This window comes from Schistocerca serialis, chromosome 2 (assembly GCF_023864345.2).
Source record: "Schistocerca serialis cubense isolate TAMUIC-IGC-003099 chromosome 2, iqSchSeri2.2, whole genome shotgun sequence".
Taxonomy (NCBI): domain Eukaryota; kingdom Metazoa; phylum Arthropoda; class Insecta; order Orthoptera; family Acrididae; genus Schistocerca; species Schistocerca serialis.
In genome coordinates this window covers 963,823,862-963,841,377 of record NC_064639.1, presented here as the reverse complement: position 1 = coordinate 963,841,377, position 17,516 = coordinate 963,823,862, and the positions used below count along the sequence as shown (strand labels likewise).

The window sequence follows — 17,516 nt, the reverse complement described above, 5'->3', positions numbered from 1 at the left end:
ACAGGCACTAAGTTCTCCCTCTGCATTTTTGTCAGGCTTTAATTTTAATTCAATATCCTCTTTTGGCAAAACGGCCTCATTATAAGCGTTACTCACATCCACTGTTACTTCATATTTAGTGTAATCCTCGGGGACTTCAATTACTTTCAGGTAATTACCTGCCTCTTCCTCACAGTGCCTTTCGGTAGCAGCTTGTACTGTTGGCAGATTGTTAACAGAATTTACTTCCTCGTCAATGCTAAGGATTTCATCCTCCAATTCCTTCCTATCTTTAACCTTCGTCCTATCGGCAGCACGCGTACTTTGCGCGGCGCTATTTACTCTCTCCTCTTTAAATTCGGGCCACATCACCTTATCGACGTCCCTACTATCTCCTTTTTCACTAATTAACCTCCTTGCCTCATACTCCTTCTTAAAATCCTCCCACTCACATTGCTTGAGGCCTTTGTACAGATCGTCGATCTGCACACGCCAATCAGTTACTTCTGCTAATTCAGTCTCGTCATTTACTTCATTGCTAACTCTGCTAACCGCACCTCTCTGTGTAACCACAGTTTCATCTATAATTTCCTTCACCACGGAATTACCACTCGTAATGTATTCACCAGCTCTTACGGCAATGTTCGTATCTAATGCTGCCGCATTGCTAGCGGCTTCTCTCTGAACAGCTGTTCTGCTAGGCTGAGCCGTTGCCCTCTGATGCTCCACTCGCCTGTTAACATGTAGCACTCTGCTCAGCGAAGATGAGTCATCTGTGTGCGCACCTGACGCTTGCTCCGCAACGACACGTTGCTTCGTTCCACGCCTGTCTATAACCTGTCTCATAACTTTACTGTCAGTCCGGTAACATTTCTTAAATCGGGGCCGGTATATACTGTCCGCTTCCGTTTGGCCCGCAACGTTCGCGGAAGTCAGTTTCCTGCATCGTTATTATTTTGCGCGGTGTACCCTCTACCGCGACTTGGATAACTTTCTCTTCCTCTACCTCTACCTCTCTGTATCATATTGACGCGAAACCCCTCACCGTCATTTCTCTCGTCATGATTACGATTGTTTCTGTTACCAAAATTTTGATGATTGGCACGACTTTCGCGCCAATGGTCTTCGTCTTCGACCCTTTCGAGAAACGCTTGGAAGCTGCGATGATTGCTTCCCACGTATCTCTTCGAATCTTCTGGAAGCTTTTTATATAGCTCCCATATGATTTATGAATCGGATCTTCTACCTCTTAAATGTGTCAATTTTCGGTACCAATATTCGCAGAAATCTTTCAAAGAATTCCTGCCCCTGTTATCATGATGTTTGGCCATGATAAACTCGCGTCACAAATGATCCTGTCTTTGTTCGGACCAATATTCTTCCGTAAATTTTTGCTTAAATTCTTCGAACGTCGTTCGTTCGGTATTCATATTAATTCCCCAGCGCTTAGCGTCACCTGCTAAGGCGCTAATTACTACGTTTATCTTTTCCTGATCAGACAAGTGTTCAGGAAATACCCTCTCGCAATTTTTGGTGAAATCTAACGGATGCCATCCGTTATGTTTCTTGGCGGGATCAAAGCGTTCCTCACCTTCCAATAGCTTCGTAAGTGGTGTGCCATTATAGACAACACCAGGCCAATCTTTAATTTTACTCTCAAGATCGAAAATGTTGCCTTGAATTTTCGAAGTATTTTGTTCACATTTTTGTACACATCTGGTAACTTTCTGACCTAAATCTCTTTCAGTGTCTGAAACTGCCTTTTCAATTGTGAGATTCCGTGTTGACATTCGTTTACGATCTCAGTTTTAAGACCGAAAACTTTTTCGCCTACTTTTGTTTCGACTAGAGGCTCTACTTTCTCTTGAATGTTGAGGATTTCAACATCAAATCTACTGTTAATGTTGTCAATTTCCCCCTGCATAGTATCCATATTCTTGTTAATTGTGTCAATTTCAAATTTCATAGAATTTACTACAGAGCTTAAACTACCCACTTTTTGTTCTACCTGTTCTATTTATTTATTAATTTTTATTCCCTGTTCTTCAACCTGTGCTTTAATCTGATCACTTTGTGTTTTGAGCTGCTCTGCAACGTGTGTTTTAAGCTGACTATTCTGTCCCACAATTTGTTTGGTTAATTGTTCAAATAAGTCGTTCATGCTTAAAATTTTCACACTGTTTTGTTCTACGGAATCTGTGTGTTCTGATCCTACTTCAAAAGTTTCTTTCGGTTCTTTCTTTATCTGTGGAGAATCAAACATGTCAGTGGATTCATTCACATACCCACTATCATCTACAAAGTCACCCTCTACTTCTTGTTTTATCCCTTGCTGTGTTCGAGGCACTCTCGACATTTCAATCTGTTCGTTAACATGTTCGTGATATTGTATGTACACCAATTGTCTACGCTAACGCCATCTGTTATCTGGCTGCGTACACTCCTGTCATTGCCAGTCGCATTTTCCATTACGCTCGGCACACCTACTGTGTCTACGCTCCTGTCCATACTGAATGCAAATTATACCGCACTATCATACTTGACGTTCACTGCTATTTACTTTACTACTTATTATTGCAATTCGTGCCACTGAACATCCACTGTTTGGTATTCACATTAATTTGTGACCGACAACAACTGGATGTCCTGTCACTGGGAAGCCACTTGTAACACTACGCTACTGGCGCACGATACTTATTAAAGCCTGTACTATGGTAAGTTGACGGGCTTCACCTTATAACAAAGGATTTTGGTACATATGTTGACCGTGTGTACCTGAATGGAGGCAAAATCAGACTTTCACCCACTCAATAACAACAATAATACGTCAAGCAAGTCTGAAATGCAACTACACGTTAGGATGGACAAGAAATAACACCGCAGATGCTACCAAATTGTTAATAGTACGGTCGCCAGCCTAATTAGGCATTAACTGAGTTTCTTCCCAGTACAAGTTGATGTACGTTCATACTAAACAACACTGAATAATATGGTAAATTTTGGAACCAGAAAAATCTATTGAACTAATAATTTCACTTTCTGTACTAATATGGACAAGCCAAAAATACACAACAATACACTATAATGTTTACTACAAACTTCGTACTGTCTATTGATCCGATTAAAATCGGGCATAGGTTACCCTAGAAACAGCACTTTCGATACACACATACAATGTCACTTTTGAAAAAGGTAAAACATTAATAAATTTTGATCTTATATTGACTTTAACTTTGCTGGTCAAATCAGTTCATTACACTTCAGAATTTAAATGAATAGAAAAGAAAAGGTTGGGGGGGGGGGGGGGGGGCTGAAACTGTTATGATCACTGTACTGAAATTTTGGTTATTTAAATCATTAAGCACTCAAGATTTCCAATATATGATTTACTACTCTTTTTGTCTTATTTCTTGCTCATTTAACTACCATTATTTTTGTCTCAAATTAATTAAACTTCATTACTAAACCACTTTCAACATTATCTTCCAACTTTGTCAGACCTATATTATTCATTAACAACAAAGTTCTTTAAACACCATTCTGACATAGATAGGTCTGCAGGTAAGTATTATTAACATAAACTTTAAATCTTCATCTCGGGACACTCGGATTGCACAACATGTGGAAAGGATCCTGTCTAGGCCAGTGATGAGGATAATTAAATGATAGGACAGTTCTGGTAAAAGTTAAGTTGTTATTGAACAGTCAGGAACAAAAGTAACACTGGTCCACACGAATACAGTACTAAAAGTTTCAACCTGTTCGTATCGATGCGGCGGTTGGCGGGCGACGAAATGGCGAGGCGCAGAGCACACATACAATCACAGCTATGGCTCTTGATGTATCGGCACTTTACTTCTTCTTAGCGTCGCAATACTTTTCCATTTAGTGCCTATGGAATATAGCAATGCTGTATAGTCGTCGGGAACGGCACATCCGAGGCTCAATGAAATCACGTTTTCCAGGAGAGCCTCCTCGATCCAGAACATGTTGCTCAGATCAAAGCCCAACTCCAACTACTACTACTGAGCCCGTTATGCCGTCCAGCGCCCGTGTGCATTTTCCCGCGCTCGCCTGCCATCCACCTTTTTCCGCTCCCCTACAGACAGGGTATTCACCAAAGGTTTTGAATTCCACATATCCTAATACATTGCCTACGTATGGACCAGACACACAAGTACAACTTTAACATCTTACAAAAGTTTCAACATTTCTTACATTTCCATTTTGTTATAATATTGCTTGAAATTTGACATTAACATTAATATTCACGTCGAAAATTGTTTACAGTTTCTTTAACATAATGACATGAAAAGAAAAAAGAAATGAAATCAGAACATCGCTTACACTAATTTATCGAAAATCAGAAGAAAAAATTATTATATGTACAATTGTTGTTGTTACAAGATCACTGTAAATCATTTAACAGAAGAGCTATACAATCACAAAACAGTTTTTCAGTGTGAGCTGATCACTCAGCAAATTCTTGGCGTGAAAGTGGGATTGTTTATTACTTTCAACATCTTCTAGAAGGTTCATTTTGAACCCTTTGTTGACTATATGTAAAATTTCCATATAGAGGGGGTAGTCCATTTTTCAGTTTTAAAATGTTCTGTAAAAGTTGCTGTATAAAAATTCTCACCATCTTTGTTGAGTAAGTGTTTGTGAAAGTGAGTTTTAAAAGCCCTCCCTGTTAGTCCTATATAAAAGCTCAGGCACACATTGCACTGATTTTTATGCTTCCCAGATGTGAGATATTTGTCTTGTTAAATATAAGAAGATGCTTAATGACATTATTCATGGTAAATGCCTCACTGAGGTCATATTTATTGTTAAGAATATGAAAATTTGAACAGTTTATCTTCCTTTGTTTAGCTCCCTTTACATAGCAATGATGTTATCTTTTATATGTCTTTTGCCTAACCTTGGTCCATGGATAGTGTCCATTTAAATGCTGTCATCAGTCATTCTATGTGGTTTTATAAGGTTTAATTAATACTTGTGCTTCAGCTGTTGTAGGCTTTATTACAGTTTATATATATATTATATATACACCAGTGCTCCCATTTTGTATGTAGGCATGTTCAAGGCCCTTCATGACACCAGTACGTTGATTGACTTTCATCTTCCTTGTATATTTGTTCTTAACATACCTGCTCTACTTTTTTTCCAATCCTTTGTAGAACACTACCATCTGATTCTTATTTTGACTTTAGTTTACCAATGATCTGAACCTGTTTCAGTTCTCAGGATGATAGTTTAAACTCCAGAATGAGATTTTCACTCTGCAGCGGAGTGTGCGCTTATATGAAACTTCCTGGCAGATTAAAATTGTGTGCTGGGCCGAGGCTCGAACTCGGGACCTTTGCCTTTCACGGGCAAGTGCTCTACCAACTGAGCTACCCAAGCACGACTCACGCCCTGTCCTCACAGCTTTACATCTGCCAGTACCTCGTCTCCTACCTTCCAAACTTTACAGAAGCTCTCCTGCGAACCTTGCAGAACTAGCACTCCTGAAAGATAGGATATTGCGGAAACATGGCTTAGCCACAGCCTGGGGGATGTTTCCAGAATGAGATTTTCACTCTGCAGCGGAGTGTGTGCTGATATGAAACTTCTTGGCAGATTAAAACTGTGTGCCGGGCCGGGACTCGAACTCGGGACCTTTGCCTTTCGCTGGGCAAGTGCTCTACCAACTGAGGACGGGGCGTGAGTCGTGCTTGGATAGCTCAGTTGGTAGAGCACTTGCCTGTGAAAGGCAAAGGTCCTGAGTTCGAGTCTCGGTCCGGCACACAGTTCTAATCTGCCAGGAAGTTTCATATCAGCACACACTCCACTGCAGAGTGAAAGTCTCATTCTGGAAACATCCCCCAGGCTGTGGCTAAGCCGTGTCTCCGCAATATCCTTTCTTTCAAGAGTGCTAATTCTGCAAGGTTCGCAGGAGAGCTTCTGTAAAGTTTGGAAGGTAGGAGACGAGGTACTGGCAGAATTAAAGCTGTGAGGACACGGAGTGAGTCATGCTTGGGTAGCTCAGTTGGTAGAGCACTTGCCCGCGAAAGGCAAAAGTACCGAGATTGAGTCCCAGTCTGGCACACAGTTTTAATCTGCCAGGAAGTTTCAGTCTGAGGGTTCCTATGTGAATAAGCTCATAGACATAGTGACATGATTGATTGAACCAATAAAAATGTCTAACCATAACATGACTACAGAAAATACTACTCGAGTATTTCTCTAGCAAAATATTTGCTTGAAAGTGGATGACATTCCTAGGAACACTTAAAACAAATAGAAAAGAGATACCTCCAGAATTTGTAAATGATCCTACTCATAAAGTAGGATTGTCACTAGTTGGTTTTCAGTATGACATGTCCTTAATAACTTTTGTAACTGAAAGGAAAAAAAGCTGTAATTCTCTTGTCGACTTGGAACGATACTGCTGAAATTGCCCCAGAATCATGTAAGCCTCTAATACAGTACTTCATTATAATAGAACAAAAGGATGTGTGGACTCAGTGGATCAGATGTGTTCTACACTGACCACAGCTAGGAAAACAAGATGATGTCCTATGGTGGTTTTATTGAGGGAACTCAGTATTGCCAGAATTAGCTCATACAAAATTTATTTATTTTTATTTAGTCTTGTGACATGTTGTGTAGATACAGGACAAGTCAAAATATAATGCAGAGATAATCATTACAAATTTTTCACATAAGGACAACACAGAAATTATACACAATTTCACATTCAATATGAGTAACATTTACCACATATATAACTGATGTTTGAAAACATGTATACATAAAGACAATAGAAATTAATAATGATTACACATTCAGTCATAGTAATGTTTACTACATATGTAGTTGACATATGACAAATGATTCCTATAAACATTATGGTCAGACATATGATCACATAAATACAGTTTACTATACATGTTTGATATTTTATGTTTTTCAGATAGAGGAATTTGCTGTGATAAGTATTTTTGCATTGAAGTGAGACACTGTGTTACATGTCATTAGCTGAGAAATTCACTAACAGAGTAAAAATTGTGGTTCATCAGAAACAGGTTTAGGTCTTTATTTGAACAAGCTTGCCAGAAGGTTCTTATACAATGGTGTTACACTCTGTAAGACACTTTTCTGGTAGGCAGATGTTCTGACATGAGAGTATGAATATTATTGCAATTTTTTGTTTCATGGTTATGTGCAGAGCTGGTTTCTTATACGCACTGGGAATTTATATTCTCTTACGAAGACATTGCTTCACATGTGTGGAAAAGAGAATGACATGAATCTTGTCTCTGTTGGTTGCAGATGATTCTAATAGCTCATTTTTGTGTTTTGAATATAGTTTGGCTACGTGGTGAATTCCTCCAGAACATGATTCCATATCTGAATGTTGATTGGAAATGAGCATGATATACCTGCACTACTCTTTCCCTGTTGCAGCTCGAATTCAATATCCACAGCATACTCCAAATAGATGATAGTTTGCCTTTCAGAGACTGAATATTCCATTTGAGATCATCCTGAAGATGTATTCCCAAAAATTTCAAATAATTGGTTTTAATCTTTCGTTGTTTATTTTCAAGTGGTGGTCATTCTGTTCCTTTTTATGGGATATATGAAAGTTCATGGCTACGATTTTTTCAGTGTTTATAATGAGCTTATTTCTATTAAACCTCACTGACAGTTGCATCAATTTCCTATCTGCTGATTACTAAAGGCCATTTTTATTTGATCCTGTTATCAAAATGCTAATGTTATCTGCAAACAGTGTTTTCTCTTTTGGAGGAACAGAGTCATTCAGATCATCTATATACAGAAGGAAGAGGATTGGACATAATATGGATGCTTCTGTCACACCATATTTGATGAAAGTTTTCCCTAATGAGTATGTTGTTGTTCTTGTGATGTTACCAGTTTGTATGTCATGTTTAAGAATAAAATTCATTTGGGTTACGTCTAATACCCTTACTTTCTGTTTTATGTGGTATGAGAGCATGATCTATAATGTCGAATGCTTAGGTAAGTCCAGGAATATTCCAATAGCTATTTCCTTTTGGCCTGTGGCTCTCAGCATTTCATTTACATACTTATAGACAGCTGCAGCTGTGGATCTAGATTTCTGGAATCCATGCTGATGGATCAATAGTAATTTGTATTTGTTTGTAACTTTTAGTAGTCTATTGTAAAAGAGTTTCTTGAAGGCCTTTGAGAAGCCACTAAGCTGTGATACAGGCCTATAATAGTAATATTGTCTGTGACTCCCTTTTTGTCCAACAGTGTGACCTTAATGACCTTCAGAAGATTGGAAAATGTACTGGTTGAAAAGTAGTGATTAATAACAAATGTCGGAGTATCAACAATATACTTCCCTGTTTGTTTTGTAATGCACTGTAGAATATCATCAATACCATATGAAAGTTGCATTTGTGAGCTCATTGTCAATATGATCTCATCTTTTGTGACCTGTTTGAGAAACATTGATGCTTTTGGAGATCTTCCATTCTCAAAGCAGTGTGTATTCAGATACTTGTCCACTTTCCAGATTTAGGTTAATACTTTTACAACTGGCATGGCATTTGTTTCAGACCTGATAATGTTCAATGTGACCAGTGTCTTGGTTTTTGATTTGGATATATGAGGGTCACTGCAAAAGTCATGGCAACTATTTTTTGTCTCAAAAATGGCTGTTGTTGTTGTTGTGGTCTTCAGTCCTCAGACTGGTTTGATGCGGCTCTCCATGCTACTCTGTCCTGTGCAAGCTGCTTCATCTCCCAGTAAGTACTGCAGTCTACGTCCTTCTAAATCTGCTTAGTGTATTCATCTCTTGGTCTCCCTCAATGATTTTTACCCTCCAAGCTGCCCTCCAATACTAAATTGGTGATCCCTTGATACCTCAGAACATGTCCTACCAACCGATCCCTTCATCTAGTCAAGTTGTGCCACAAACTCCTCTTCTCCCCAATTCTATTCAGTACCTCCTCATTAGTTATGTGATCTACCCATCTAATCTCCAGCAATCTTCTATAGCACCACATGTCGAAACCTTCTATTCTCTTCTTGTCTGAACTATGTTTGGCCCATGTTTCACTTCCATACATGGCTACACTCCATACAAATACTCTCAGAAACGACTTCCTGACACTTAAATCTACACTTGCTGCTAACAAATTTCTCTTCTTCAGAAATGCTTTCCTTTCCATTGCCAGTCTACATTTTATATCCTCTCTACTTCGACCATCATCAGTTATTTTGCTCCCCAAATAGCAAAACTGCTTTATTACTTTAAGTGTCTCATTTCCTAATCTAATTCCCTCAGCATCACCCGAGTTAACTCGACTACATTCCATTATCCTCGTTTTGCTTTTGTTGATGTTCATCTTATATCTTCCTTTCAAGACACTGTCCATTCTGTTCAACTGCTCTTCCAAGTCCTTTGCTGTCTCTGACAGAACTACAGTGTCATCGTCGAACCTCAAAGATTTTATTTCTTCTCCATGGATTTTAATACCTACTCCAAATTTGTCTTTTGTTTCCTTTATTGCTTGCTCAATATACAGATGGAATAACATCGGCGAGAGGCTACAACCCTGTCTCACTCCCTTCCCTACCACTGCTTCCCTTTCATGCCCCTCGACTCTTATAACTGCCATCTGGTTTCTGTACAAATTTTAAACAGCCTTTTGCTCCCTGTCTTTTACCTGCCACCTTCAGAATTTGAAAGAGAGTATTCCAGTCAACACTGTCAAAATCTTTCTCCAAGTCTACAAATGCTAGAAATGTAGGTTTGCCTTTTCTTAATCTAGCTTCTAAGATAAGTTGTAGGGTCAGTATTGCCTCACGTGTTCCAATATTTCTATGGAATCCAAACTGATCTTCACCAAGGTCTGCTTCTACCAGTTTTTCCATTCGTCTGTAAAGAATTCACGTTAGTATTTTGTAGCTGTGACTTATTAAACTGATAGTTCAGTATTTTTCACATCTGTCAACACCTACATTCTTTGGGATTGGAATTATTATATTCTTCTTGAAGTCTGAGGGCATTTCACCTGTCTCATACATCTTGCTCACCAGATGGTAGAGTTTTTTCAGGACTGGCTCTCCCAAGGCTGTAACAAAATAAAAAATCCTGAAATATCCAAATGAAAGATTAGTTCATATGCAAACATTACATGTAGGGAGGTGGGTGAACACACACATCGCCATAAAGTTTTAGCATGAGAAAAAATACAAAAATAGTTTGTTGTTGCAAACGTGTTTTATTGTCAGTTGCAGCAGTACACAATAGTACATCACAAACTACTCACATTCCAGGAGTCTCCCCAAGAATCCGCAGTAACGTGATGTGAGCAATCCTGAAAGAGCCATTGCGTGGAGCACGCTTTCGAACACATGAAGACATTTTCATAATAGTAATGCATGAGATGCAATGATACACTCATGGTGAGGCCAAACATATAGGGTGTCTTCCAGGGCACTGGGAGACTATTCTGAGGCACTCTTAAGATTTCACAGGTCTCTCTTCCTGCCCTGTGTTGTTGCAACTGACAGTAATACGAGTTTGCGACAACGAACATTTTCACATCTTTCTTCTCATGCTATATCTTTATTATGGTGGTGTGTGTGTTCATCCGTCCCCCTACATGTAACATTTACATATGAACTAACTTTCTGCTTGCATATTTCAGAACTTTTCAATTTGTTACCATTTGCAAGACAAAAAAAAAAAAAAAAAAAAAATTGCCATGACTTCTGCAATGACCCTTGCACATTTCTTTCTTTCTCTATCACACACACTTTTTTTGCATATATAATAACTTTGTGGTAGATATTGTATATTTTTATATAATTTTTAACTTCTAATGATACAGGGTTCTATTTTTTATATGAGTGCAGGAATCTTTTCATCACACTGGAGGTTTTTATGCCAGTTGTAACATAGCTATTATCATCAGATTGTTTTGATCTATACTTCTTAACTGGAAAGACTAAATCAAAATAATGCTTATATGTACCATGAAAGTTATTGAACTTTTTATTTGTATCAGGCTCGCTGTTCACTTCATCCTGTGTTTCTCGGCGTAGTAAGTAGCAGAAGTGTATAATCTCACTGTCACTGAGGGCTCTACACTCACTTATTTTGATAGGTGGCCTTCAGGACTTCAAGATCACTGTAGCCCATATTTATTACTTCAGTGTTATATGGGTAGTAGGTTTCTTGGATGAACATTTGCTCTAAAAGGGCAGGTTCATTGTTTAAAGAGATTCTTGTTGGTGTATTTACAGAGGGATTAGATTGAAACTCTTTGTCATGTACAGTAGTTTATCTCTATGATTTGATTGTTACAAAAATCAGTGTTGAAGTCACCCTATATGATCTTATTTTTGGATGGTTCTAGAGTAAAGAGCATTTCTAGGTTACATAAGAAGTCTTTCAAAATTTCTGTTGATGGATCTGTATAGAGTGACATGACAGAAAGTTCACTGATTGCTATTTCAAGACCTTTTTCGTACAGGATGTTTTTCGATTGCTCTATACCTTAAATCCTGCCTTACAAATATGATTGTTCCTCCGTGTTTGTGAAAAGATCTGCAGAATTGATTGTCTTGAAGGAAACCAGGAATATTTGCAGTACTTATTTGCTGCTTTTCTAGCCAGTGTTCAGTTATACAGGTGACATCAACATTTAGGTCAGATCCCAATATTACTTCAAATCCTTGTAACTTGTTTATTAAGGACTGAACATTGTGATACAGTATATTAAAAGGGGGAGGGTTGATTTTATTTTATTTGCTCTTGCTATTGCTTTTATTCATTCCTGGAGAACCACTTACCTTAGGTAAGGTCATACCTCTGTTTATCTTGTGGGCTTCCTCCTCTTTCTGGTTTCCACTAAAGAGTCATTTAAATTGGATGGATGGTCTCTGCTCTCTGAAAATTAATACTAAAACCAATGTTCCCAGAGAAAATAATTACAGAAGATGACTTTATCTCAGTGAATCTGCTCAAATGTTGATGAAACCAAATCTGAGAAACTGAGCACCAAACTGAAGGCTTCCAAAGGATATACAACTTTTCCTAATTCTAAGTACAATGAACCCTCAGTGGGGCTTCCAAATGCCACCTCAGCTCTTTGTAGGAGAATTTGTTACTTATATGGGTCCCATAAAAATAACAGAACAAGCCTTGCCTGCAAGAAATGCTCCACAAAGCTTGTAAAAAACATACCACACTATCAGTGATTTGCAGCAGATGCCAAGGAGATGAAACAGCCGAAGACAGAGAAGAGAATATGCAATGGGGTGTATTCTACGGGATGATGTCTTGCAGTTTTGTGCTTTTTAAAAGAAAACAACCACCTAAGATTATGTTTTGTCATTTACAAAAAAACTAAGTTCAAGGTGAATGAGAAACTTTTGTCTAGATACCAAATTTTTAATTTAAGAGCATCAATTCCAGTTTTTACTTATGATTAATGATGTTCCTTTCAAGTTTTCTTTAGAGTGTCTGAGATATATGCATTATCTCAGTTATTTCTTTATGAGGTACTTTCTTAATTTGTATACTAAACCCATTGTTGAATTATTTTTGCGCCTGGTTCAAATCTTAAGGTAATATATTAATGTTTGTTCAATATATAATCTTGTCTACATTAGATTATTCTTCAATCATCATTATACTTTCCTATAACCAAATATTAACCAAATATTGCATTCCTAGCACAAAAATAAATAAATAAAATCATGATGCGGCCTGTTTGCAGCCACGCTGGCACCACTGCAACTACATTACCGGTACTACAATTTAATCGGATTCCAGAAGGTTAATCAGCACATATACAGGGTCATTTTTTCCATTGTGTACAAACTCTAGGTATTGTTTGATGAGAGGATATGGAACAAAAAAAGGTCTAATGAACTTATGTGTAGAAACGCATGGTTTCCATGTTAGAGATCATTTATTCATTCATATATTTTACAGAGATTGCAGTCTAATATGTGCTGAACCATGCAGCCACAGTTACTGCAAGTGTTCAAAATGGTTTACATAGGCCTCAACGCATGCGTGTACGTGCCGTAGCATGTTCTGTCTCACATGTTCACATCAGCGAGGCTGCATGTGTCAAAGGCATCATGGATATGCTCCTCCAGTGTCGCCATAACTGGAATGGGCTTTGGATACATGACACTTTTGAGATGGCCCCCATATCCAAAAATCACGTGTTGAGATCCAGTGAACAAGGAGGACATGCAACTGGACCCTCTCGTCTGATCCATCGACCAGGGAAGACACGATTGAGATGTGTTTGGACAGTAACGGTTAAGTGGGCTGGAGCAGCTTCATGTAGAAACCACATAACCCTTCGAATCATCAATGTCACTTCTTCCAGCAGGAGAGGCAAAGTCACTTGCAAGAAACACCAATAGTTCTGGCATGTTAGGCGACATGGAAGGAAGACTGGTCCCAAAATACGGCCACCAATTATCTCAGCCCACACATTCTGGCTGCACAGATGCTGATGCTTCACTGTCACCATACCAAGGTGGTTCTGCATGCTATCCCACAGATGACTGTTATGAAAGTTGAAGGTACTATTCCGCATAAAGGTGGCCTCATCTGTGAATAGGACGGATGAGACAAATCTCAGAATTGTTGGTGCCTGGTGAAGAAACCAGTGACAAACTGCTCCTGATGTGGAAAGTGTGTTGCTAGTAAGCCTAGTACAAACTGTAAGTGATACGGGTAGTAACAATTCTCATGGAGAGAGTTCCACTGGCAGACCAACTGCCTGGTACTGACACAGTGGTCACCTTCCACAGTGTTAATCATATTTTCCTCCAAGTCTGGTGTCTGAACATTTCGGGTGTGTCCTTCATGATATTCTGCTTACTGAAATGACGCTATCTCAGACAAATAGTGAAACACTGTTGCAAACATTGAAAGCTGTGGTTATTGTCAATGAGGATAGGTCTCCTGATACGACCTTGCTTCTCGCCGCCCGTTGCCATTTGCCTTTCCTCACGTAAACACCGTTCCGGCAAGATCTCGATTCAAATACAGAACCATTGTGTACAACACTGTATCACATCCACTACTAGGTGAGTCAGCAAGAAAAGTGAATCGGACACAACATTACCAATTACTGTGGCAGGAGAGGTCACTAGGACATGACGTATGAAGAACAGTACCACCCTCTAGGACAGTGGTCGTCAAACTGTGGCCTGCGGGCGGCATGCCGCCCAGATCATGTTTTCGTTATTTGTCTGGCATAGTGGTGTTTTGTTTACAGAAACTGCGTAGAATTGTGAATAAGTTGGGGAAGTAATTAGGTAACTGAAAACCATCCACCACTTTCATTTAACGTGCCACTTGCCGGTGTTCTGCAGCACTAAAGGCATGAGTGGCATGCTAGCCAACAATATGAGCCATGCATCAAATGCGCTGCGTACCGAAGACCACTCGTTTGCCTCATTGTTAGCTTTGTCTTGTCAGTGTATCAGTCGTGAACTAAGTTTCGTTTCCCCTGAGCGTTCATTGGGTATTGAGTGTATTTGTGCTCATATTTGGTGATATAATTATTGTCGTTGTTTTTGTGGTCTGAATCTGCTAAGCGTATTCACCTCTTGGTCTCCCTCTACGATTTTTACCCTCCACACTGCCCTCCAAAACTAAATTGGTGATCCCTTGATGCCTCAGAAATGTCCTACCAACCGATCCCTTCTTCTAGTCAAGTTGTGCCACAAACTCTTCTTCTCCCCAATTCTATTCAGTACCTCCTCATTAGTTATGTGATCTTCCCATCTAATCTTCAGCATTCTTCTGTAGCACCACATTTTGAAAGCTTCTATTCTCTTCTTGTCCAAACTATTTATCGTTCATGTTTCACTTCATATGTGGCTATACTCCATACAAATACTCTCAGAAACAACTTCCTGACACTTAAATCTATACTCGATGTTAACAAATTTCTCTTCTACAGAAATGCTTTCCTTGCCATTGCCAGTCTACATTTTATATCCTCTCTACTTCGACCATCATCAGTTATTTTGCCCCCCAAATAGCAAAACTCCTTTACTAATTTAAGTGTCTCATTTCCTAATCTAATTCCCTCAGCATCACCCGAGTTAACTCGACTACATTCCATTATCCTCGTTTTGCTTTTGTTGATGTTCATCTTATATCTTCCTTTCAAGACACTGTCCATTCTGTTCAACTGCTCTTCCAAGTCCTTTGCTGTCTCTGACAGAATTACAATGTCATCGGCGAACCTCAAAGATTTTATTTCTTCTCCATGGATTTTAATACCTATTCTGAATTTGTCTTTTGTTTCCTTAATTGCTTACTCAATATATAGATGGAATAACATCGGGGAGAGGCTACAACCCTGTCTCACTCCCTTCCCAACCACTGCTTCCCTTTCATGCCCCTCGACTCTTATAACTGCCATCGGGTTTCTGTACAAATTTTAAACAGCCTTTTGCTCCCTGTATTTTACCCCTGCCACCTTCAGAATTTGAAAGAGAGTATTCCAGTCAACATTGTCAAAAGCTTTCTCCAAGTCTACAAATGCTAGAAATGTAGGTTTGCCTTTCCTTAATCTATCTGCTAAGGTAAGTCGTAAGGTCAGTATTGCCTCACGTGTTCCAACATTTCTGCGGAATCCAAACTGATCTTCCCCGAGGTCGGCTTCTACCAGTTTTTCCATTCGTCTGTAAAGAATTCGCGTTAGTATTTTGCAGCTGTGGCTTATTAAACTGATAGTTCAGTAATTTTCACATCTGTCAACACCTACATTATTTGGGATTTTAATTATTATATTCTTCTTGAAGTCTGAGGGTATTTCACCTGTGTCATACATCTTGCTCACCAGATGGTAGAGTTTTGTCAGGACTGGCTCTCCTAAGGCTGTCAGTAGTTCTAATGGAATGCTGTCTATTCCCGCGGCCGTGTTTCGACTCAGGTCTTTCAGTGCACTGTCAAATTCTTCACGCAGTATCAATCTCTCACTTCATCTAGATCTACATCCTCTTCCCCTTCCATTTCCATAATACTGTCCTCAAGTACATCGCCCTTGTATAGACCCTCTATATACTCCTTCCAACTTTCTGCTTTCCTTTCTTTGCTTAGAACTGGTTTTCCATCACAGCTCTTGATATTCATACAAATCGTTCTCTTTTCTCCAAAGGTCTCTTTAATCTTCCTGGAGGCAGTATCTATCTTACCCCCAGTGAAATAATCCTCTACATCCTTACATTTGTCCTCTAGCTATCCCTGCTTAGCCGGTTTGCACTTCCTGTCGATCTCATTTTTGTGACGTTTGTATTCCTATTTGCCTGCTTCATTTACTACATTTTTATATTTTCTCCTTTCATCAATTAATTCAATATTTCTTCTGTTACCCAAGGATTTCTACTAGCCCTCATCTTTTTACCTACTTCATCCTCTGCTGGCTTCACTACTTCATCCCTCAAAGCTACCCATTCTTCTTCTGCTGTATTTCTTTCCTCCATTCCTATCGATTGTTCCCCTATGCTCTCCCTGAAACTCTGTACACCTCTGGTTTAGTCAGTTTATCCAGGTCCCATCTCCTTAAATTCCCACCTTTTTGCACTTTCTTCAGTTTTACTCTTCTGTACATAACAAATAGATTGTGGTCAGATTCCACATCTGCCGCTGGAAATGTCTTACAATTTAAAGCCTGGTTCCTAAATCTCTGTCTTACCATTTATAATTTATCTGATACCTTCTAGATCTCCAGGCTTCTTCCAGGTATACAACCTTCTTTCAGGATTCTTGAGCCAAGTGTTAGCTATGATTACCGTATTTACTCGAATCTAAGCCGCACCTGAAAAATGAGACTCGAAATCAAGGAAAAAAAATTTTCCGAAACTAAGCCGCACCTGAAATTTGAGACTTGAAATTCGAGGGGAGAGAAAAGCTTTAGGCCGCACCCCCAAATCGAAACAAAGTTGGTCCATTGTAATATGAGACACAATTTAGGTCGAATTAATGACGATACAGCTACAGTACTTTGGTTCCATTCGTAGGCTTAGCAGTTAAGCTTTACCAGGTAGCCATTGCTATGCGTCAGGCGCTCCGTCCGTATTTATACAGGTACCCTTCCTTTTTCACGTGCTTCGTATGGTTTGAATTGATTGCTTATTTTTCTTTGATTTGATAAGTGCAGTTCTCTTTGTTATAATTGTTTACGTCACTCTAAGCTGAAAATGCATTGTTTGTCACATTCTGATAATGAGTGTTTAAGGCCTGTCGCCGCTCGCCACATGGCTTGCTTTAGTTCGCGCTACGGCCGCTTGGGGGGGGAAAAAAAAAAAAAAAAAAAAAAAAAAAAAAAAAAAAAAAAAAAAAAAAAAAAAAAAAGGAGGAATCGTCTCATTAGCGAAACAATGGCAAGAGACTGCTATTTGTTGTTACTTACACTGCTGCTCTCTTTGATAATGATCAACAAGAACCAAATAATGGACCGCGTACGATAGAAGATGTTCTGAACGAGAGTTTAGCA

The 17,516-nt window shown here is 39.0% G+C and overlaps 1 non-coding gene across 1 annotated transcript; it reads right to left on the bottom strand.

Moving 5' to 3' along the window:
- Positions 1–5,314: 5,314 nt before the first annotated feature.
- Positions 5,315–5,389, bottom strand: Trnas-uga (transfer RNA serine (anticodon UGA)). The gene has a single exon. It is a non-coding gene; the product is annotated as a tRNA-Ser (tRNA).
- Between the last annotated feature and the right edge of the window lie 12,127 nt (positions 5,390–17,516).